Source organism: Panthera tigris, chromosome B1, assembly GCF_018350195.1.
Source record: "Panthera tigris isolate Pti1 chromosome B1, P.tigris_Pti1_mat1.1, whole genome shotgun sequence".
Classification (NCBI taxonomy): domain Eukaryota; kingdom Metazoa; phylum Chordata; class Mammalia; order Carnivora; family Felidae; genus Panthera; species Panthera tigris.
Window position 1 is genome coordinate 158,111,621 of NC_056663.1, and position 23,168 is coordinate 158,134,788.

A 23,168-nucleotide genomic window follows, 5' to 3' on the forward strand; every position below is an offset into this window, starting at 1 on the left:
GTCCTTTACAAATTCAAATTCAAAACAGATTAACTCCCTTGTTCCACACATTTTTGCCTAAATATATACTATTTTTATTAAGTTATAAAGTATAAATTTATTTCTTAATTTTTTTAACATTTATTTATTTTTGAAAGAGAGAGAGTGTGTGTGAGCAGGGGAGAGGCAGAGAGAGAGGGAGACACAGAATCCGAAGCAGGCTCCAGGCTCTGAGCTTTCAGCACAGAGCCTGATGAGGGGCTCAAACCCATGGACCGCGAGATCATGACCTGAGCTGAAGTTGGATGCTTAACTAATTGAGCCACCCAGGTGACCCATAAAGTATAAATTTATTTCTAAAAAGAGTAAAGTACCTTCACCAGTGATAGAAATCTCAAGCATGTAATTAAATGCCAACATAACACACGTTTATTTTTAAGTCTTCAGGCCATCTGAAAGTATTTTTTAGTGGACTAAAATAACCACAATCTACCATATTTTCAGTAAAAATAAGTTAACATATTAGAAGATATTAAAGTTCACTAAACTGGGAGATTGAACTTGGAAAGTATGTAGACATTATACAGCTATATAATAAATTAAATATAGAAGAGAAATATATATACTCTATATGAAATTAACCAGACAAGATTCTTTAAGATGGGGACTTGCATTTTTTATTCACTAGGTAGTCCTCACTTTGTAAAGTTGTGTCAGCACTATTAAATACACAGAACAGTCATAAGCCATAAACAAAAGCCAGCTGGATGTCAACTGTTGAAACTTTCCCATTTAGTCAGGAAACCAAACATGTTTTTCCTGCTAATTTACACTTTACTTCACAGTTAAAGTTACCTTAAAAGTGTTAAAGGTAACAGTAATTCTGTGATCTGATTAAACTTAAAAAGGCTCTGTCTTTCTTCTCCTTAAGCACAGAGAACGTTGAAAAAGGCATTCCAAACTAAGATATTCACAGGAGTTTTTTAATAAGCAAAATATTTTACTTCTAACACTGACTGCACTATTTATATATAGACTGCAAAGAGAGCCAAGCTTAAGTGATAACGATGAAATACAACTGTCTGCAGAGGACCCAACACGGTGCCAGGAATGCTAAGTGCTCATCGCCTGTCAGTCATTAGAGACTCTGCACCATGGCACCTCATGATCCAGTGGCACCTAAGATGACTCCTCAATAAATTCCAGCTCTCAGAAAAATCTTGCTTCATACTGTATTCCCCAGCTGCAGGGAGGCTGTGAGAACCTCTGAGTTGCCTAAGGACCCAGTCTCATGGCCAACTTCCTCCTCGTATTCCCAGTCCTGAAACACCAAGGCTCAAAGTTAACACTACAGAGGGAAAGACTGGGAAAAACATGGACTCAAGGAAAGCTTAAATAACTCACAACTTCTCTTTTGCACATTATTTTATATCTATAGGCAAAATGGAACAGAAACCTTATACACCCTGGCACTGCCCCAGATTACAATTTCTGCAGAGTGTTCCAAGTAGTGTTTCTTCCTACTATTTTTCCTTCTTTGAAACAGTAATGTATTGTCCAGTCCTGGTTTTTCATTATTATAATTCAAATGTAAGTTTTATACAAACATGCGCTGGCCTTACTAACTTCACCCTATGAAAACTCCCCTTCTCTTCTCCCATTGTCTCTATCTCCCCTCCCCTCAAAATACTGTATCGCTGTAATCTCCAAGTTCCCTTGTAGTTTTCAAGTTTTGAGTTATTTTCAGTTGCTCTCTTCACTCTTTTCACACAGCCTCCCACAAATACTGAAATTATGTCATTTTAATCTACCATTTCCTCTCCACTCCCACAGCCACCCAGCCCAGGGTCCTCATCAGCCCACATCTGAGTGGCAGTGATGGTTTCTGAGCGGGTTTCTCCGCCTCCAGTCTCTTTTCATCAGATCCCACCTACTCACAGATGCTCTAATGATTTTCCTCTAACTTCATTTTCTTCAGGTCCTTTGCCTGCTCAGCAGTCTCCAGTGCTTTAGTGTCACTTATTATGCACACCCCAAGCCCTCCCTGGCTTTCAGGGCTTTCCACTAATATTATACCCCCAGGATCCCATCCCACCTTCATTTCTCATTACCTCTCACTGCAGCCTCTCTGCTCTGACCAGCACCAGCTGTCTGCCATCTCACATAAGCCAGATGCTCATTTTCATCTCTGTATCTTTCCTCATGCAACCCCCACCCACCCACTGACCTACAAATTCATTTCCCCTCTTTCCATCAATATCTTCCTTCTCTTCAAAATTTGGCCCATCACTCATCTCTTCAGAAATTCCTCCTTACTTAACTGCAACCAAACATGGGATTCCTTCTGTCCTTTATCCCCTCAAAACAGAGCAAACCTCTAGAGTTGTTGAGGATGGGGACTTGGAGACAGAAAGAGATTCAGGGCAATGCATGTTGTTTAGGTAACAAAGGCACAGATAGTTTGATCTAAATTCATAACAAAGAAACTGTCTTGCAAATAAAGTGATCAAAGGTCCAAACAAATCATTATTTATTTTTAATGTATGTTTGTTTGTTTGTTTGTTTGTTTGTTTAGAGAGAAAGAGCATTAGGGAAGGATGGCGGGGGAGAGAAAATCCCAAGCAGACTCCTCACTGTCAGTGCACAGCCCAATGCAGGACTTGAACTCACAAGCCATGAGATCATGGCCTGAGTCAAAATCAAGAGTCAGATGCTTAATTGACTGAGCTACCCAGATGCCGCTGAACAAAGCACTCTTACTCATGAAGGCTTTTATAAGGGAAATATCCATTTATAATAACAATACTTACCATGCATTAAGGGCTTTATTTTACTTCTGCCGAGGACCTTATGTACTCCTTTAATTTTTATTATAAACAAGATAAGCATTGTCACAGTCATGTTACAGAGAAGAAAACTGATGGTCAGAGAAGCAAAATAACTTGCCTGAGGCCACACTGCTAGTAATAAAGGCAGAATTTGAACCCAGGTTTGTCCTAATTCCAAAATCTATTGTCTTAACTACATAAGCTACTGCCACAAATTCCTAACAGCATTCATATCATTCTGCTCTGACAGTTCTTGGGGAAAAAAATCACACCTGAGCTGACTGATTTCACTTTTTCAATTACTGTTTTTTTTCACTTTTTCAATACTGCCCACATTTTCCCCTCTCTTCCCATACAATTCCTCCTCTTTCTTCTACACCAACAATCTCCTAGTAAACCTGTCCCTTACAGCAACTAGAAAATTGGAGCCATAACATACAAATCCCTCCTATTCCCACAAGTCATCTTAAAAACTGATTGAATTTGAATGATATTATTATTTTTTTCTTTTACAGTGTCTTTCCCCATGAAAGGTCAATACATCAGATCAATCCATTGGTGCCTTGGTACCAATATCCTCTTTTCTACCTTTTTTTTTCATGTTTGTTTATTTATTTTGAGAGAGGAGAGTGAGTGCACAGGGGAGGGGCAGAGAGGGAAAGAGAGAATCCCAAGCAGGCTCCATGCTGTCATGAGGGGCTGACACCAACCATGAGATCATGTCCTGAGCTGAAATCAAGAGTTGGAAACTTAACCCACTGAGCCATCCAGGTGCCCTGACCTTTATCTATCATTTATCCTCCAACCTTCTGCATCATTAATCTTTTTCTTTCTACCATACCCATTCCCATTATTTCTAAATATGCTATTGCAGCAGCCATAATTTTAAAAGTAAATAATATAGAATAAATATTTTTCAATTCCCATAACCCTATATGTTGGTTTAGATATAGCCTCATTTCCTTGCTCCTCTCCACAGTCAAACTCCTCAAATGCATTGTTTTCACAGCATTCCCTACTTCCTTACCTCCTACTTGTTATGAATTCCTCTAAATACTGGTTTCTTCCTCTTTCCACAGGAACTGTTCCAATCAAATCTCCAAACATCTCTGTAGAGGTCAAATCCATGTTGCCAAGTTCAGTGGGAATGTTCCTTCTTTATCTCACTTGACTTCATGGCAGCTTACAAGTTTCACCACTCTTTTCTGAAAATACTCTTTTCTAAACCTCGGTGATATCACTGATTGTCCACCCATCTCTACTGCTCATTCTCAGTTTCCGTGGCCGACCTATGCTTTCTTCTACCTAAATTTTGAAGTCCTTAGGAGCATGCCTTGTGCTATTTTCTTCTCTCTGTGTTCTCCCTAAGTAAGGTCATTAAAATTATTATGTCTATGGTTCTAAAATTTACGTCACTTGCCCAGACCTCTCCTTTGCATCTTGTTTATATATGCAAAGGAGAACTTTTTTCCTTCTAAAACTTGTTTTCACACACACTCACACACACACACACACACACACACACACACACACACACACACCAAACCCATTCTTTCCTATCTCAGTAAAAGGCCTAAACATCTCTCAACTACTCAAACAAAACCTCACCCTTGGATTGGACTCATGAGGACTCACGTTTGGTTCTACTCTCTCCCTCAACCCTTCATATCCAATTCAAAAGGCTTGTGTACTCTATTGCATACTCTATGGTGGGAGAGGCCCCAATCACCTCTTACCTGGGCCACAATAAATATCCTAAAATAGTTCCATTTCCATTCTTGTCCCTCTCCAATCCATTCTCCACTTATTTATCAGAAGGAGCTTCATAAGACATAAATCAGAATAATCTTATTTTCTTGCTTAAAACTCATTGATAGCTTCTCATTGTCTGTAGCTTGAAATCCAAAATATGTCCACATTCTGTGTTAGAAACAGACAAACTTGGGGCACCTGGGTGGTTCAGTCATTTAAGCATCTGACTTCAGCCCAGGTCATGATCTTGCAGTTCATGAGTTTGAGCCCCATGTCAGGCTCTGTGCTGACAGCTCAGAGCCTGGAGCCTGCTTTGGAATCTGTGACTCCCTCTCTCTCTGTCCCTCCCCCACTCATGCTCTGTCTCTCTCTCTCAAAAAAAATAAATAAACGTTAAAAAAAAAAAACAGAAACAAACTTTTCTGTAAAGAGCCAACTGCTAAATATTAGGCTTTTTGGTCTATATGGTCTCATTTAAACTATTCAACTCAGCCACTGTATCATGAAAGCAACCATAAACAATATGTAAAGGATTGAGCATGATTGTGTTTCAATAAAACTTTATTTGTGAGAAACTAGAAGAATTTTGCTAAATTTAGCCAAACTTGGCCCATGGGCAGTAATTTGTCAACCACTGTCTATATGGTCTTGCATGAATCATATCTCTGTGTCCTCCTGTAACCACATTTGTACCATTCTCTCCCTCAGTCATGTTGTCTTGGGCAATACTGGTCTTCAATTCCAAAACTAAATTCCAAAATGCCCATGCATATGCAATCCTTATAGCCTGGAATTCTCTGTTGACCCTTATCTTTCACTTAACTATTAGTTTCATCTCACTTGCCACTTCTGAAAGAGGATTTTCCTGATCACCCTGCATGAAATAAGGACACTACCCTACTATCATTATTTTCTATTCTCAAGGCTTTACTTCTTTCTCTCATAAAAATTATCCAGTAAAAATCATTATACTTATCTCTTTACTTATTTTTGTCTGTTTTTTCCTACCAGAATGCAGATTCTATAAAGACAAGTATCCATGTACATATGATCATCATTTTATTCTCTTTGGTTAGCCCTGTGCCTATCTAACATATTGCAGCTATTGTCCAATAAATATTTCTTGAAAGGAAAAATGAAAAGAATCAAACACAGCTATGTCCACCCAGTCACATAAAATAAGAATTGATTAAAACATTGGTCTGAAATTTTTTTATGACTATATACATTTCAAGGTAAGAAAAGAAAATAGTATACTCCCCCCCAGTATATGTGCATGCTTCTTTATAAATAATACATACACTGTCGTATAAATATATTATGGTTATAAAACATCCACCAAAATATCATTAAAGTAACATCAGCTATGAGAAAGAAAGAAAGAAAGAAAGAAAGAAAGAAAGAAAGAAAGAAAGAAAGAAAGAAAAAAGAAAGAAAGAAAGAAAGTAAATGGAAAGAAAAGTTTGTTTCTTCCTCATATATATCAAGAGATATATTCCTTATCTGTGGCAACTCTATTACAAATGGCTCCACAATCTTTAACACATGGCTTTTGAAGTCACCATGCTTATATCATCCATCAAATCAGCAGAAGGGAAAGAGCATTTATGAGAACAATGTAGGTTTTTATGGGTCAGGCCTAGAAGTCGAATACATCACTCAGGTCACATACTATTAACTGGAAATCAGTCATATAGATGCACCTAACTGCAAGGGAGTTTGTGAAATGTAATCTACCTGTGTGCCAGAAAAAAAAAATTAATGATTTTGATGACCAGCTAACCTATGTCTGCCATATTCATGTTAATGGAACTTCTACTTTCTTCTTCTATCTCTTCATCTGGTTTAATCACTGGAGGAACCAAACAGCCCACTTTGGAAATCACTAGATTAGAAGATTACATGACCATTGTAACATTAACATTTCTAAATGGTCTTTTAACTGACAGACAATGTTCACTAGTAAGGAAGAACTAAAGTTATACTTAGACAGATGGCAATTCCTTCTGATTGTCTATCAGCCAAAATAAGAAACTGGAGCAACAGTACTACGTCGCCTTACTCTCAGGATATTGTTCTCAGCCTGAAGCCACATCATTCAAGGTCAATGAGTGCTTGAATGAATTCCACACTTTCAACCACAATTGAACTCCCTCCCAGAAATTATTACTAATATGGGTGCCATTTTGCTTAGCAGTCTTGAAAACAGAAATAAATGATAATAATATTTGAATCAAAGAGGTGACCACATTCTTATTGGAAAAGATCTCTTAAAACTTTTTTTTTTTTTAACTAAAAAGAGATCATCAGAAACATTGCATTGTCAAATTTAGCTCTTTCACACATCATAATGGTATCAACTTTTTTCCATCTCCTGTCAGCAATGTGTCTGCTAAGGAATGTTTTTGTCTCCTCAAAATTCATATGCTGAAGCTTCAGGTCCCAGTGTGATGGTATTTGAAGGTAGAGCCTTTAGGAGTAATTAGGTCATAAGGACTCCACCCTAATGAATAGGATTAGTATACTTATAAGAAAAGGCATAAGTAAGAGAGTTAATATCTTTCTCCACCATGTGAGGATACAGCTTGAAGTCAGCCCTCTGCAAAGGAGCTCTCAGTAAGAACTGAATCAGCTGGCATCTTGATCTTGGATTTTCCAGCCTCCAGAACTGTGAGAAATAAATGTCTGTCATTTAAGACACCCAGTCTATGGTATTGTCATAGAAGACCAAGCCAAATAAAACATCTTCCCTCCTCAATATCATTCATGATTCCTATAGACTATCACTTGGATATTTTTCATTACTGGGCCAAATATAATTCCTTTAATTTCAGGTATCCCAGATTTCAGCTCTGGGCCTAGAACGTGTCTTTGGCTTCTATTTCCGTGCAAGCATACTATTTGTGCTCTACTTTATATTAATAGGTATTGCAAAATTTAGTACTTTCTCAAGCTTCTGTAAGAAAGATACCCACAGCAAGTATTTATGGGGAATCCCAAGTATCGGCCACATCATGCAACACACTGCCTTCAGAGAGCTTACATATTTTCATCTTACTATATTACTCTTCTCCCTCACTATCTCTCTTCTGGAAGCAAGGGAAATTATTCTCCTTATCTCTTTCCTCAAAAATTAAGGACAATTTTTTTATTTTCTTTATACGTGCCCTTGAGGTGTCACTATAAACTGCAACTGCTTTATCAAAGTACTTCTTTCAGACAGTGCTTGCTCCAAGAGAAATTCTGACAAATAGATGTTCTTCAAATCCTTATATGTTAATGAAAAGCATTCAGGTTTTCATTTTATCCTTATGATTTGGACTTCTCTATAACATTGAACAAGAGAAAACTACTTCCAGTTATGCTTATTAATAAAGCAATAGGTTTCAAAAATTCAAAAATTTTGACCACTGTGAGCATGGGCAGGGATTGACAGTTCTCTAACAAAATGTAGTTGTTAGAGATTAAAAATAAATCCTTATGGATGTTTTTAAGTGGCTACCTAATGAGAGTCTGAGAAATTGCATTTTTTTAATGTCAGAGGTAAATTTAGTACTTTTGAAATAGTGTGATATTTGTGGCACAGAAAGAGAGATTCAAAGTTTAGGAAGTGATTCTAAATTTCATGGGAATTTGGCTTTCTTAATAAAATGGCTTCAATATTGTTAGAGAAGACTAGTTCAACTATTCCAGAAGAAAGTGCCTTTCAAGTGTCTGGTGGAATATTATAGCCCGCTATTAAGAAAGGTTACACTGCTTATTTACACTCTAGTGATTATATCTTTAAAGATAAAGCACTAATCAATTAGTATTAAAGATTTATGAAGGGACAAGTTAATAATTTTCCACTCAATTCCTTCCTACTAATTAAAGATTTTTCACCATTAATCTTTGTCCTTTAGTATTTAATCTGAAGTAATGTTTGTCCTTTAGCTTTAGAATTAATTTTAAATAACATCTTTAATTTTGATATAGAGAACTATTTCACAATTGCCTTTCAGATTAAATTAAGAAATCTCTAAAACTCTTCTATTTAATTTTACATATAAAATATCATTTGCATTAATCTGCTGATTTTAAATTATACATTTGGCTCACAATATCTAATTAATTTGGCAAAAGAATTATGGAAATAATAAAATTACATCCAAATTTCAAGGAACACTTCATTTTTAAATGCCTAATTAAATGTATCTTTGTAATAAAAGAAATCATTCTGAAGAAATGTAATAGTATTTTAATTCCTGAGTAATAGGTATGCTGAATATTAATTTGCCCTATATTTGGCATCTACAGGAGACAAAAGCTTCTCCTCAATGCCAAAAGCAAGCAGTACATTCACACAATCTGAGACAGAAAATAAAATCAAAGTTGTTTGGCAAAGGGAGAACTTAAAAAACTGAGTGCTTCATTTAAAAAAAAACCTAACTGGCAGATGATTATTTTTAGGGTTTTTTTTTTTTTGCTTTTTTTTTTTTTGCATTTCAGTCAAGAGACTAATGAAGAGCAGTGATATTTAAGTTCAGCATTTTAGTTACTTGTTTCTTCATTTATTTATTTTGTGATTCTGCTTCCTCCTGACGAGTGCTGCTTCTGACTCACCTCAAGAATAGCCCAAAACAGAGAGGGAGGCAAACCATAAGAGACTCTTAAATACAGAGAACAAACTGAGGGCTGATGGAGGGGAGTGAGGGGCGGGGAAAATGGGTGACAGGCATTGAGGAAGGCACTTGGGATGAGCACTGGGTGTTGTATGTAAGCGATGAATCATGGCAATCTACTCCTGAAGCCAAGACTACTCTGTATACGCTGTATGTTAGCTAACTTGACAATAAATTATTAAAAAAAAAAAATAGCCCAAAACGTTCTAACTCATGCGTTAGCAATGAAGTTGGATAAAGAAGAAAAGTCATTCTGTCATTCTGCTTCTTTTCAAGACTGTTTCCAGCTCTCCTGCCTGCTTTTTCCCATTCTTATTTCAAACATTAAGATCAACTTATACCCTAATTTCTCCAGTGAGTGACCTATAATTATCCATTTTCTTCTTTCTCTAATTATGTTATACTTTACTCCCCAATTTTCTATTAAAGTCAATTTAAAATCATCTCATTTCCCTTCTTTCTATTTTTCAAGCTCAATGGCATTCAAAAACTATGCCAACTATATACCCCATGCCACAAGAATAAGACAAAATTTGACAAGTGTGATTTTTCTAAGCACAAACTAAATCTTTAAGAAATAGAAGTGTAATTCCAATACCCATGGGGTCAAAGTTAGATACTGCTAGATTAAGACTCTATGACATATCTGCATGTTAGTGAACACTATAATAATTCTAAAGGATATGACAATTATTAAAAGAAAAATCAATATATAAGTATATTATATAAATGCTCCCATTAACCTGTTAGATGTTTGGAAATAACTTATCTAAAAATCATTATTCTTTGCAGTATTTTGTATTCAAGTATAAAGAGCTTGTGACTCATGTTTAAAATTTCATCTTTCTTCAGAACAGTACAGTAACATTCAAAAACCTGAAGCGGAATCAAATCATTTAGAAAAATATCTTCCTCTCTGTGCATTATCAGGGAACTACACTCCTCATACCTTGCCATGCCAGAGAAGGTCTGAGTACCACTGGTTAATATTAGGCTTCAGGCTCCTACAGTTTTCCAAGTAAATGAAAGATCAATAATACCTGTTACTCGCAGGCTCCAGGCAGACAGTTTTGCCTACCAATTCAGCATTGCCCATGGTATCACTGCTGTAGTTACAGCGACTATCCCAAAGGTACTTACAGCTCGTTCCCTATTCATTCTAGCATAATCCTCTCACTTGCTGACCATTAGCAGTGTAATTAATGGGCATTTTCTGATCGATGTACCCTTGCAGGTAAGTGTTATAATAAAGGGTGATTACAGTGAAGAATAATACAGTTGAAAATCAGTACCTAGTCGTCACCACTCATTGGCAGGGCCATAACAGAATCAGACAGTGAGACCAGACTGCATAGAAATTATATCAAATAAAGTAATTCTTTCAATTTATTGCACTTTTAATTATGCCATCTTTAATTTAAAGAACTACCTTGCCCCATACAATGTAGTCTCCAAGCTAAAGGGAATTAATGTAAGGCTAACTAATTTTCACTCCCCAGCACATTTGAAATCAATTTTACCTTAAGCAAAATGTTTTATGAGTCTTTAGTTTACCTGGGCATTATGCATCTTCATAATTTTCTAATGAGCTTAAGATATCCATAAGCAGAAGCCATGAATCATATTTTTGGTAGCCCTTAAAAACATTTTTTTTGCAATCTGTTGTAAATTAAAAGAGATGTGAGAAAATGAGAATAAAATATCATTACCACTGACAACCTCACAGCTCAATACACCATGTTTTAAATCTCATTAAAGGGTCAGTTGTCATTTTTAGTAACCTTCATCATAGCCAACACTGTGCCATCCAATCTTTCTTTAAAATACCAAGGAACAGAGGTCACACAAAGAGCTGGGGCCATGAAAATCACCCCTGAGAGTGGTGTAAGGAAGTGGAGCTCTTTTCAGAGGTTTCCATTTCAATATTGACACACACTGAGCCTTGGTATTACACAGTAGGGTCGGGTACAAAGGTCCAATGAACAAAACTTGAGAAGACCCTGTGACTCACTGTGATTTCCTGATGACCAGAATCAGAGGGGACATGATGACCATCTCACAGGTAACCCAAAAGGAATACATAGCCAAGATGAGGCTTAATCATTACTTTGTGGATAAAGATAAAATGGAAAAAAATCAGATCTCCAGCAGTCACAAGCTTTATATACAACCAATTTTCTACATACAGATTATACTTACTGTGGATTCTCCTAGGTTGAATTTTAATAACAGACCAACTTCTATTATTGGCCAGTGGCTTCTGAAGCTGATCTCTTTCCCCTGTCCCTGGGTATGTTCATGGGAAGACAATATTTTAATATAATCGAAACATGCTGGATTAATGAGATATACGTGCTACCAAAAATAACAACAGCAAACAACTATTCTAGTAATTCAAGCAAAATATAAGTGATTTTTCAAAATTCTGTGTCTAGCCTGTCCACAACCATTCTTTTCCACTTGGCAAGTAATGGAGGTGATCATAAATAGAGAAGAAACTCATGCTTTAAAGTTATAGCACATTTTTCTTGATTTCAGCTTGTGGTAAGATAGTTTGTGGGCTGCTGGGAAGAATTAAATGGAGAAATTTAAATGAAGAAATGTCTATGCTCTGGAGGATTTCAAAAAGGTGTTCTTTTGTTTGTACCCAGGTAGGCAGAACTCCCCACAAAATAGCTATTCAAGCCCCACTTAGTCCACTTTTCTTCAGTTTTGCCCCCTTGTCAGCACATACTATATAACTGATCTTACCCCTTATTAAAATTCGCAGGTTCTAAATAAGAGGAAGGAGTTTATAACAAAATCAAAGGCACTGAGCACACAATTTTACTTACAGTCCATTAGATGTAATTATTGCCACTCCCAACAGCTTGCTACTCTGATTTCATTTTGGGAATGTTAAACATAGCTAGAGTTTTATCCTGAATTATTTCAAATAGTTGGTAGTAAAACTTCTCATCCTGTAGCTCACCTCCAAAGACATTCTGTCAACAAAGTTCACTACAGATCAGTCTTCACTGATTTTCCTGACACTTTATGTATTAGTCTGCTAAAGCAGCCATAATAAAACACCGCAGACTGAGTGGCTTAAAAAAACAGAAATTTATTTTGTTACAGTTATGGAAGCTGATCTAGAGATCAGGTGCCAGCATAATCAGTTTCTGGTGAGGTCTCTCTTCCTGGTTTGCAGAAGGCCACCTTCTTGCTGTGTTCTCACATGGCAGAGAGAGAGATAGAAAGCTCTAGTGTCTCTTCTCTTTATACAAACACCAGCCCTTTCAGATGAGGACCCTTCCCTAAGTTCTCATTTAACTTTTATCACCTGCTTACAGGCCCTATCTCCAAATATTGGGGATTACATGGGTCCAATCAACATATGGATTTTGGAGGGGTACAACTCAGTCTATAGCACTTTATATGACAGAAATGCCAAATCTCTTTTATTATTGCCATTTAAGACTCTTAATAGGACACCAAAACAATAGCTGATGCAAGAAAAAAAAAGAGTTATACTGGATGTTTCAAGAAATATATGCAGTGGACACACTATTCAAGCTGTGACCTTATTTTCTTCTATTAATATTTGATTCCATTTCTGTCTGGTGGCTGAAAGAAAATTATAGTCACTTCTGGGAGTTTTCCCTCCTCTCCGTTTCCATGGAGTAGCCTGAACATTCTACCAAATTTAGGTAGGCTCAAGGCATTGGGGAGTATGGGAGGGAACATCTGATTTTTGGTCAGTCTTTATCCACAAAAGCTCCTCTTCCTCTTAGGATCTTAGCCCTGATGCAAACTTCTCCTGGACACAGGCTTGAAGAGGAAATCTTTGGGGGGGTGGGAAACAATATGGAGAAAACATAATTTAGTATCTCAAATATTATCTTACCACATGAAGCAGAAGTTGTAAGTTTGATCCTTTTTATTCATCGAATGTCAGATTTAGAAAGGCTTGTAGTGATTTTGTACTGCATTATCATAATTTTGCAGATGAAGACACTGGGGTCCACACAGGTGACGTAACTCATGCCAGGTCCCATAACAACTTAATGGTAGGTCACAGACTGGAAGCCAGGTCTTCTCATGACACTGATGCATAATTCATAACATAATTCAATTAAACCAACACCACATGAATATCAGAAACCATGCTAGGCCCAGCAAGTGCCCTCGGAGGAGTCAAAAAATATAACATGTATAGTTTTTAATAGCACTGGGGTTCAATGGAAGGAAGTCTCCTGATGTCGCGATTGCTTCTTGCTGACCTGTTTTCAGAAATGTCTACTGAGAGCAAAATAGAGGACTCTGGTAGACTAAGAATACCTTAAGAGATTTTCTGCTTGAAACATCTTAACTAATAAAATTTACATTTTTCTCCTCTGTTTCAAGTCACCTACAGTAAAAAAACACTGCTGGACACTGTGATGAAATCTTGTTACACACTCTGTTCTATCAGCTTTGCTAAGATTAGTCAGGACTAAGAATCAGGGACACTTTGAAGTGAAAGGAGAACAACCTCTTATTTCACTTCTATGAAAAAAATCTTGTCAAACACTCCATCTTGAAGAAGAGGGTTTCCCTTCTTTGATTTTTTAATTAAATAAAATAACTCAAATACATAAAGATAGACTTTAGATTAAGTGCTTTATAACAAAAATATTAATCCTCCTAGATAATTCGCTTTTACAAAAACAGGGTTCTTATGGCTCTAATAGAGTAGGAAATGCTATTATTTTCTCTCTCAGCCCTACCACTAGATAGCAAGCAACTTGCAAGTTATGTGATCCCATTAAAAAGTCAAATTGCTTTGACGAAAGAAAAACTTTTTCATTATCGTTTTATCATTATTTTTATGTTATTTTCAAATGTACAGATATAAAATGAATATAAAAATGAATCCCATCATCCTGTTTCAACAATTACCAAATAATAACTAATTTGTTTTCCTCTGTACCTTCACCTATCACCCCTTTACACACAAATTATTTTGAAGCAAATTACTGTTATTTATCACATACATTTCATTATATATCTCTATAGAAAATCTTTTTAAGTATAACTCAAACAAATACCACCGTCCCATTTAAAACATTAATAATTATTCTACAATTTTATCAAATGTTCTCAATTCTTATAGTTTTATTTTTATAGTTTCTGCTTTTACTGCTCTTCAATTAACAATCCATGTAAGGTCCATGTGTTACAGTTGGTTTATATGTCTCTGAAGCTTCTAATTTATAGGTTCTTCCTCCATCTCTTAACTTTTTAAGTTTATTTATTTATTTTGAGAGAGAGAGCAAGCAGCGTAGGGGTAGAGAGAGGGGAAAGAGAGAGAATCCCAAGCAGGATCCACACTGGCAGCACAGAGCTGGCCGCGGGGCTCAAACCCACGAACCGTGAGATCATGACCTGAGCCAAAACCAAGAGTTAGTTGCTTGCAGTTATCTTTAACATTTTCCTCAGTCCCTGTATTTTCTATAAATGAGAAGTTAGATCTAGGGACTTCATCTACAGTCCCTTACAGATTTTCCACATAATACATCAAAACTGATGTATGCTTCCATCAAGAAGCACAAATGTTTGCATTTTTTCTTTTTGATATTAACAGATACTCATATATCATGAGGGGTTGTAAACTGATGACATTTTAAATTCTATGCTGTCCCTTTTCATACATTAGCTGGATATAGTTCTATATTCTACAAAAAGAAGCTTCCCTCATCCTTAGGTAAAATAAAAGTATATATTTTAGTTCTTGTAGTCCATTTCTTGTGGTTTATTTGTTGTTAGACATTCCCTCTGTGAGACTGCTTTAACAATGCACTTCCCTCCCAATACCTGATTTGTTTCTTATTGCCTGAGCCCCCTCTACCCAAGGTTGTTCATAGTTAGCACCTATTAAGGCAGTTAAGTTCATGGATGTACTATTTAAGCAGTGCGATAGAGCAAAGTGGTACATCTTTGGAACCTGGAATTACGAATAACTTTTCAACCTGGAGACTCCAGCTTTCTGAAATATAGTTTCTTCATCTGTGACAAGAGAATGATAACAGTACTTTTCTGTGCCAGTTATCATGTTCTTGCTCCAAATCCACGCTTCTTTGCCATGCTCTGTGACACTGGAATTGGACCACAAAACACTTCTCCATTGCCAAGCTGACACAATGTAAGGCTTCTCAATGGAGGGCGCTAGAGGGACACCGCAAGAGAAAGGAGCTTCCATATCTGATTCCAGTCTGGACTTCTCCCACCTATGTTATACCTGCCCAGTGGTGTTTGGGAGGCCCCAGTGGTGCTCACTCTCCACAAGTTGTACCTGTACCTCAGGAGCTACCTCCTGCAAATCAGCTCTGACCTGTTGAAATTCCGGGAAACTTCTACAGGCATTTCCTAAGGATAACTTCACCTACCTACATCTTTTAGCAGGTCAGCTATATCTTCTACTTTTGAAAGTAGTTACTTTATGCAATAGAGGTCCTAGAGTGCCCTGGAGTGCAGTGTCCCCTGTTCCCAGGAACCTGGCACTTCAGGAGAGTATCCTATGTATGTTGCTTATGTCCTGCTGTTGTGTCTGAATCACTTTCACTTTCCCCGCAGTCATCTGCACTGACTCTTTGCCTGCTGTGGGCTGTGCCTGCCCTCTGTGGTGTTACTGGGACCCACAGACAGGCCAGTTCCAACAGCGCATGCCCACCAGGGAACTTGGGAGTAGGTAAGCAGTATTAGCCAAATTTGCGCTGAGCCGCTGAGCTGCTAGTCCTTTGCCAGATGCCCAGAAGCACTGCAGAGGCTGGGGGGCTATGTACCAGGGTGCCCACGGGCACAAGGTTGAATGTGGCATACATACAGTGATGGCTGGGTGTGGCCAGGCCTATTGTGCAGGAATGGCTGGGGGCACGAGGTTGGGCATGGCCTAGTAGGTGGGCGCTGTATGCAGTGTGGGGCAGCAACTGTGCCCTCAGGGGCTGGACAGGGCATGGGCAGGGCACACGCACAGCTTTAACAAAATGTGCCCTGTGCCCAGGGCCTACGCTAGCAGACTTGGAGTGAGCGAGTCCTCAGGAGAAGTGGGAATAGCACACCACTAGCTGGTGAGGCAGTAAGTGTCTGTGTCACCCCACCTGCCACAGATGGCCCTGTGATTATGCTGGAGGGGGTAGGGGATGGAAAATGGCACCTTCATTTTTAGAGACGTTCCCCAACACACTCAGAAATCAGTATGAACAGATATGTCTTCTGTTTGCCCCCAGTGTTGTGTAAACTTTTGTTTTTATATTGCCTTTTCACACAGGCCCCTGCCTCTTTAAAGCAGCAACCCAGCTCACCTTCCACCCTCTGGGCTAGCCCTGTGCTGAGTCAGCTGACTCCAGGCTGAGTCCCACTGGTTTTAAACTCATGAAATTCAGCCCTTCTGGTTTTTAAAGCCAGACGTTATGGGGATTAGTCTTCCCTGTGGGAGCTTCTTGGCACAAGGGCCTGTTTCTCCGCTCTCTCCATGCACATAACTCCCTCCCTCCTGTAGGCAGGCTCCCTCCACCTTTCTGCCCCTTTCAGATGCAGCTTCTTCTCTGTATTTAGTTATGGAGTTTGTTCTAATGGTCTCTGAGGTCTCTGATCACTAGCTCTCAGGCTTATTGACTCGGATGTGGATGATATCTAGTTGTAAACGTAGAATGGGGTGAGCTCAGGGCTCCCCTACCCTGCGATCTTGCCAAGCTCCCCATCTTCCCTCTATTTTTAAAGGCCTCTTTACCCCTCTTAGGAGTTTATCACCTTTTACTAGTTTAATATTTTTTATATTAAATTACTGGGGTGATTTCTGTCTCCTGTTTGGAACCATGATTGATACACCACTTCAGTTTCTGGGAAACTAAATTGATGTACTTCATGTAATAATGCAAATAATACTAATGCCTAGCACTTAGTAAGTGTTAATTAATCCAGTTGTTATTCATTATGATGATTTCTCTACAAAACTATGGGTGAAAACCCTTATTTGGTTTACGTATAAAGGTATGTTACAGTAAGAAAAATTAGTCAAAAAAAATATGGAGTGCTCTCAATTCTACGACTCTCCCTAGAAATGAACTCAGAAAAATGTCACCTTTGAACAGGAAGACAGCAAAATGTTATAGTGAAAACAGAACTTTCTTTTAAAGTTCTCTCTGATAATTCTAGCATTTGGCCAGTTGAGGGACCTAATGTCAGGTGCAATACCCACAGATTGTACACCACACTCCCTTCCCTGGAACCATATTATTTTCACATTTGCAATAAAAGGTGACCATACAGAGCACCTGGGTTGCTCAGTAGGTTGAACAGTTGAGCATCAGACTCTTGATTTCAGCTCAGGTCATGACCTCCAGGGTTCCTGAATGTGAGCCCTTGTCAGGCTAACAGTGAGGGGCCTGCCTGGAATTCTCTCTCTCTGCCTCTATCCTACACATGTGCTCTGGTGCCCATGTTTTTGCTCACTCTCAAAATAAATAAATAAACTTTAAAAAGGGGGGCGGGAGTCTATTTATTATCTTTGTTTTTAATCAGAGTAATCATTGAAAGGGGAATGCATTTTGTGTTTGATATTTGAAAATATAGTCAAGAGAAATGCACATTTACTTCAGATGAGTTTAGGTCTAGAGAATCTTTCTAGATTCAGAATTCATAAAGGAAGTGAAATTTTAAGAGCTACTTGAAAATAAAGGCAAACGAACATTAAGAAGTAAGTGAATTAAAATTTATGTCAGGTATCATATTATTTACATGTGTTAACTTATTTAATTTAACAACAACAATACTGTGAAGTAAATATATTCCCCCATAAAAGGAATCTTTGGTTTATGAAGGACAAATGTGCTACCTAAATAATAGAGCTAAATTCTAACCTAGTTTTAATTGGACTTAAAAGCCAGTGGGTATTGGTATTCCCCAAAGTATGCTTCAAGAGACAATAGTGCCATAGAAAGCTGAGAACCAACACTTCTAACCTGAACGAATAAGTTCAGAAGACCCTGGGTTAAACAAAGTTAGTTACCTTTTTAATTACAAGATGATTCAGAGACATTCATATACTAATTATGATGTGAATCTTTAAGACAAGATATATTTATATAGCATTTCCACAACTCATTTGACCACTGAAGCCCTTTGCACAAGCATTTTGGGATACTAATATGTATTCTATGGAACACTCTTTGAGAAACAGTCTGACTCTCTGCACGAGCACTCACAAATTGAATCAATATTAACATTAGAAGCTCAAATGAGCATTTATGTTTAGAAGTTTTCATTCAGCTTTGCATATGTAGATCAATGAAGATCAAATACATCAAGAGAAAATATGTTGGCCCATCTTCTTGCTGTCTATCGCACAGTATAGTGGATCATTTTAAGCCAAATAGAGTAAATGGTTCACTAGCTAAAATAAATGAAAACATGCACCAGACGGTCCATAAGATAGCAAAGTGAAATAAAGTTCTTGCCAAGTCAACCTCTGCAAAGGAGAAAAAGCAAAGGAAAACATGATGATGGTAAATAGCTCTATCAAAGAGATTTTAGGAAAGAAATTTAATAAATTTTCTATTGTAAATAATGTACAATAAAGCAGGCTATTTGACCTTCTCCAATGATTTTAGTTGAAGAACTGTAATCCTGGGAGACAATGTTCAGGAAAAACTGTCCATCAAAATGTTGGTATTCATTATATTCACCAATGCATGCTTGAGGCTTGAATAGAACATGACTTACACAAAGCAAATCCCATGGCATCCTTTCCTGGAACAAAAGCTAGCTAGTTTTAAAACTCAATTGGCAGAAGGTACAATGATAACCACTTCAATTTTGAGATATGGGGATAGTTTACAATTCAAGTAATTCAAGTTTATAATTCTTATATACATACATATATGTGTGTGTTTGTGTTTATATATAGGTTTATATACATATACATATACATATACATATACATATACAAACATACATAAACATACATACACACATACTGCTCTCTTTCTCTCCCTGCTCCCTTTAACCCTGAAGTTCCTATAAAACCTCAAGCTGACCCTTCCTGACTTTTCAATTGTCCATAAGTTTCGTATCTTGAATGAGGTTATTCTAAATTATTCCTCATAGGCTGTGCATTATAGTTGAGCTTTATGGACTTGCATCTGACTCCAAGTCACAACACAAAATAGTTATAAGACCTCATTCAAGTTATTTAACTTTTTAAGATTCAGTTTCCTCTTCTGTAAAATAGACTTGCTATGAATATGAAATTATATGTTATCACGAAGTGTACAGCAGAGTTTTGGGCATATAAGAAATGGTAGCTATTACTAAGTTCTGACTGTTGTGAACATGAACCCATCTGACACTGACAAAGGAAGTATACAGTACTGTACTGTTTTTCTCAAGTGTTTCCACAGAGGTATCTTTAACAACAAAGAACAGTAACTTATGTCTCTCACCACTTAGGCCCAACACCCAGAAAAATGAAGACACTTCTTTAGAGTGTGCTTTCTTCTTAAAACCATGTAAATTTTGTTTGATATTCAATTATATATCCTTGTTTATTTTAACATAAAAATGTTTTCAAATTACTTACCCCTAAGGAAAATTAATGGTTGTAGAAGACAGTAGGCAACAAATAACAAAGTTTGAGAAACACCAAGTTTGAAGAGCCTGTATTAGGTCATACAATCAGTTTGTAGTTAACTCCCCTTCACCGTAAGCCTAGAATATTACTGCTTGGGCTGTGTTCCGCAATTTATTAACCATAAATATTTACTGAATGCTGCCCTGACTGTGCTCACAGGGGTTGGGTAAACCTAGCAAGAGCTCTTCTCATTAAGGGTTTTATGAGAAGGGTGGTAGGTTAAAATAGCATCACAAGAAGTAGAATAGAAATCATAGTCAAGAAGAGGAAAAGAACAGTTAAGCAAGAGCCTTGAGTCAAGTAGAAAATAATGATGTCAAAAGAGAAGTTAAGTACACCTCAAGAAATGGATCAAGGCAAGCAAATCAGGAAGGAGGCTATGAATGACATGTTCTTATATTGACTGTGTAGTGTGGGAACAAGTAAACTAGGGCAATGTTTATCACGAACATATGATTATGCCAGGTGCCTTTATCTATGAAAGCCAAAAAGTCAAGGTCTTTATCTCCTAAAATCTAACAATTTTAAAGGTGACAATAAAGACAAATATAAATATTTTTATCTTTACTCTGCTTTTAGAATGTAATATTGAAATAGCTAAAACCTACTGAACTGAACCAGTACCAGGAATCAGGCTCTTTTCTAAACACTTCACAAGCATTAACTCATTTAATCCTTAAAAAGGTAGATATAATCAACTATCTCATTTTGCTGATACAGAAATAAGATTAAAGAGGTTGAATAACTTGCCCAAGATTATATATCTAGTAAGTAGAAGAGCCAAGATTCAAGCTCAGGTAATCTAGTTCAGTGTCCTTATACCATCATTTTGGTCCACCAAACCGTCATGCAATTAGAAAGTAGAATAAGGACTAGGGGGAAAAAAATGAGGTCACAGGGATTGGTAGCTGAAATATCCTAGACAAGAGTGGTATAATTGTCACAGACTTTCAGTGCAAGGGAAGTAAAACCAACTAAAAATAGTATAAACGCAAAAAGGATAAATTAATCCATGAAACTAATAAATTAAAAGATTGCTAGATTCAGACAGAATTGGATCAAGTAATGCAAATTATGTTATTAGCACTCTCTCCCTCACCTGCTCCATCTCTCAACTTTAATTTTCTCTCTGTGTATTATTCTAATTCTATCATTACAAAATTACCCATGGATTTCCTCAATGCATCCAAGAAGTTTACTCATCGAAAGTCCACCAAAGTCTATAGTGCCCCATCTCAAAAATCCATAGAAAAGAGACTGTCTCTCTCCAATATCCATATGAACATCCCAAGGAAGGATTATGATTAATTCTGCTTGGATACCCCAAATAAATTATTCTGACCAGAAAAATGGAGAATTAAGCTAGGCAGGCCTAAGTGATGCTTGTGTCCAGAGGTGGAGTTTGTTTATAAAAGGGGAGGAGAGCAGAGGGATAAGAGAAAAAATGATCTGTTAACTAGAAACAATAGCTAGTAATAGAGTCCATTACAAATGGCATATGGAATTTACTTGTCTTGAGTCACGGGACAATATGGCAGACCTCGCAGTTTGGCTGAGCTGAGACAGGGAATTGACTTTCAAACTGGCCCTAATAACAATCACAGTGATTTCAAGAGTTAGCAATTGTGCACCACTTTACAGTTGAAAAGCATTTTCCACACATTACTTCCTTTGAAAAAAAATGATTCACTTTCCTTTCACTTTTGCCAGAAGATGGGTTCTCACTTGCTGTCACCTCCTCAGAGATTTACTCTAAGAAATATTGATTAAAATGTCTAATGTTTCACTTCTCCAAAACCAGCTTTATAGGGTATGGATGATATAAACATTCCAGAAGCTACACTGTTTAGCTTTGATCTCAGCAACTGCCCTTTAACATGATATTCTGAACATCTCACATCTGAAGCTACTCTCACTGTGCCATTGGCCAACCTTTAAGAATCCATGGGCAATGCCCTACTGATAAAGCTAACGTAAAATGTTTTAATGTTTGAAATAGGACCTATTAGTCTCGGCATATAAACTCATGCATGCTATAAATGTAAGGTTGAGACTATAAAAAGAGTGCTGATGTCAAAACTATTTCAAATTTATAATGTTTACACAAAGTATCTCAACATAGAAAATTAAAATAAACTACAGGCATAGATACCAGCAAAACGTTCGTGATGTTTTGAGTAGTTAACACAGATTAACAACATAAGTAAAATTACATATTTAGCCTGGTGCAGACATTGGGGACAGTGATGGGTGCTGCTTCCCTTGTGTCCACCTTGGCCACCTAGCTGCTCCAGCCCATGCAGAGCTACCACCTCTGCCATCACCCCTTCAACCTCTCCGTAGTTTGAAGTGAAGCAGTTGTCCTTTCTGGAAGGAAACTTGCCCAGATCAAGCAGGAAGTGTGGCAGAAGTTGGAAGAACGGACGGCACAGGGCAACAAGCAGACACACCTGAGTGTGGTTCTGGTTGGTGAGAATCCTGCAAGCCCCTCCTACATCCATAACAGAACAAGGGCAGCTGCAAGAGTAGGAATCAACAGTGAGACAATTGTGAAACCAGCTTCAATTTCAGAGGAAGAACTGCTGAATTTAATCAACAAACTAAATAATGATGGTAGTGTAGATGGCCTCCTTATTCAGCTGCTTCTTCCAGAGCACACTGACAGAAGAAAGATCTGCAATGCTGTCTCTCCAGATAAGGATGGCTTTCCTGTAATTAATGTAAGGCAAATGGGTTTGGACCAGTATTCCATATTACCAGCTACCCCACGGGGTGTCTGGGAAATAATTAAGCAAACTGGCATTCCAACCCTAGGAAAGAATGTGGTTTTGGCTGGGAGGTCAGGAGGTCAAAAAATGTTGGAATGCCCGTTGCAATGCTACTACACACAGATGAGGGCATGAACACCCTGGAGGTGATGCCACTGTTACAATATCTCCTGGATACTCTACCAAAGAGCAACTGAAGAAACATACGGTTCTTGCAGACATAGTGGTCTCTGCTGCAGCATTTCAAACCTGAGCACAGCAGATATGATCAAGGAGGGAGCAGCAGTCATCACTGTGGGAATAGAGTTCAAGATCCCTAACTGCTAAATTCAAGTTGGTTGGAGATGTGGATTTTGAAGGAGTCAGAAAGAAAGCCAGTCTCTGCAGGTGTTGGTTCCATGACAATGGTGATGCTAATGAAGAATACCATTACTGCCACAAAAAAAAAAAAGGTTGGGAGGTTTGAAGAGCAGGAAGTGTTGAAGGCTAAGGGGTGTAGAGTAGCAACTTAATTAACTATTGTGTCTTCTGT

General features: G+C 37.6%; 1 pseudogene; it reads left to right on the forward strand.

The window, feature by feature from the left end:
• The first annotated feature begins 13,458 nt into the window (after positions 1-13,458).
• Positions 13,459-23,148, forward strand: LOC102957934 (annotated as a pseudogene).
• The last annotated feature ends 20 nt before the right edge of the window (positions 23,149-23,168 follow it).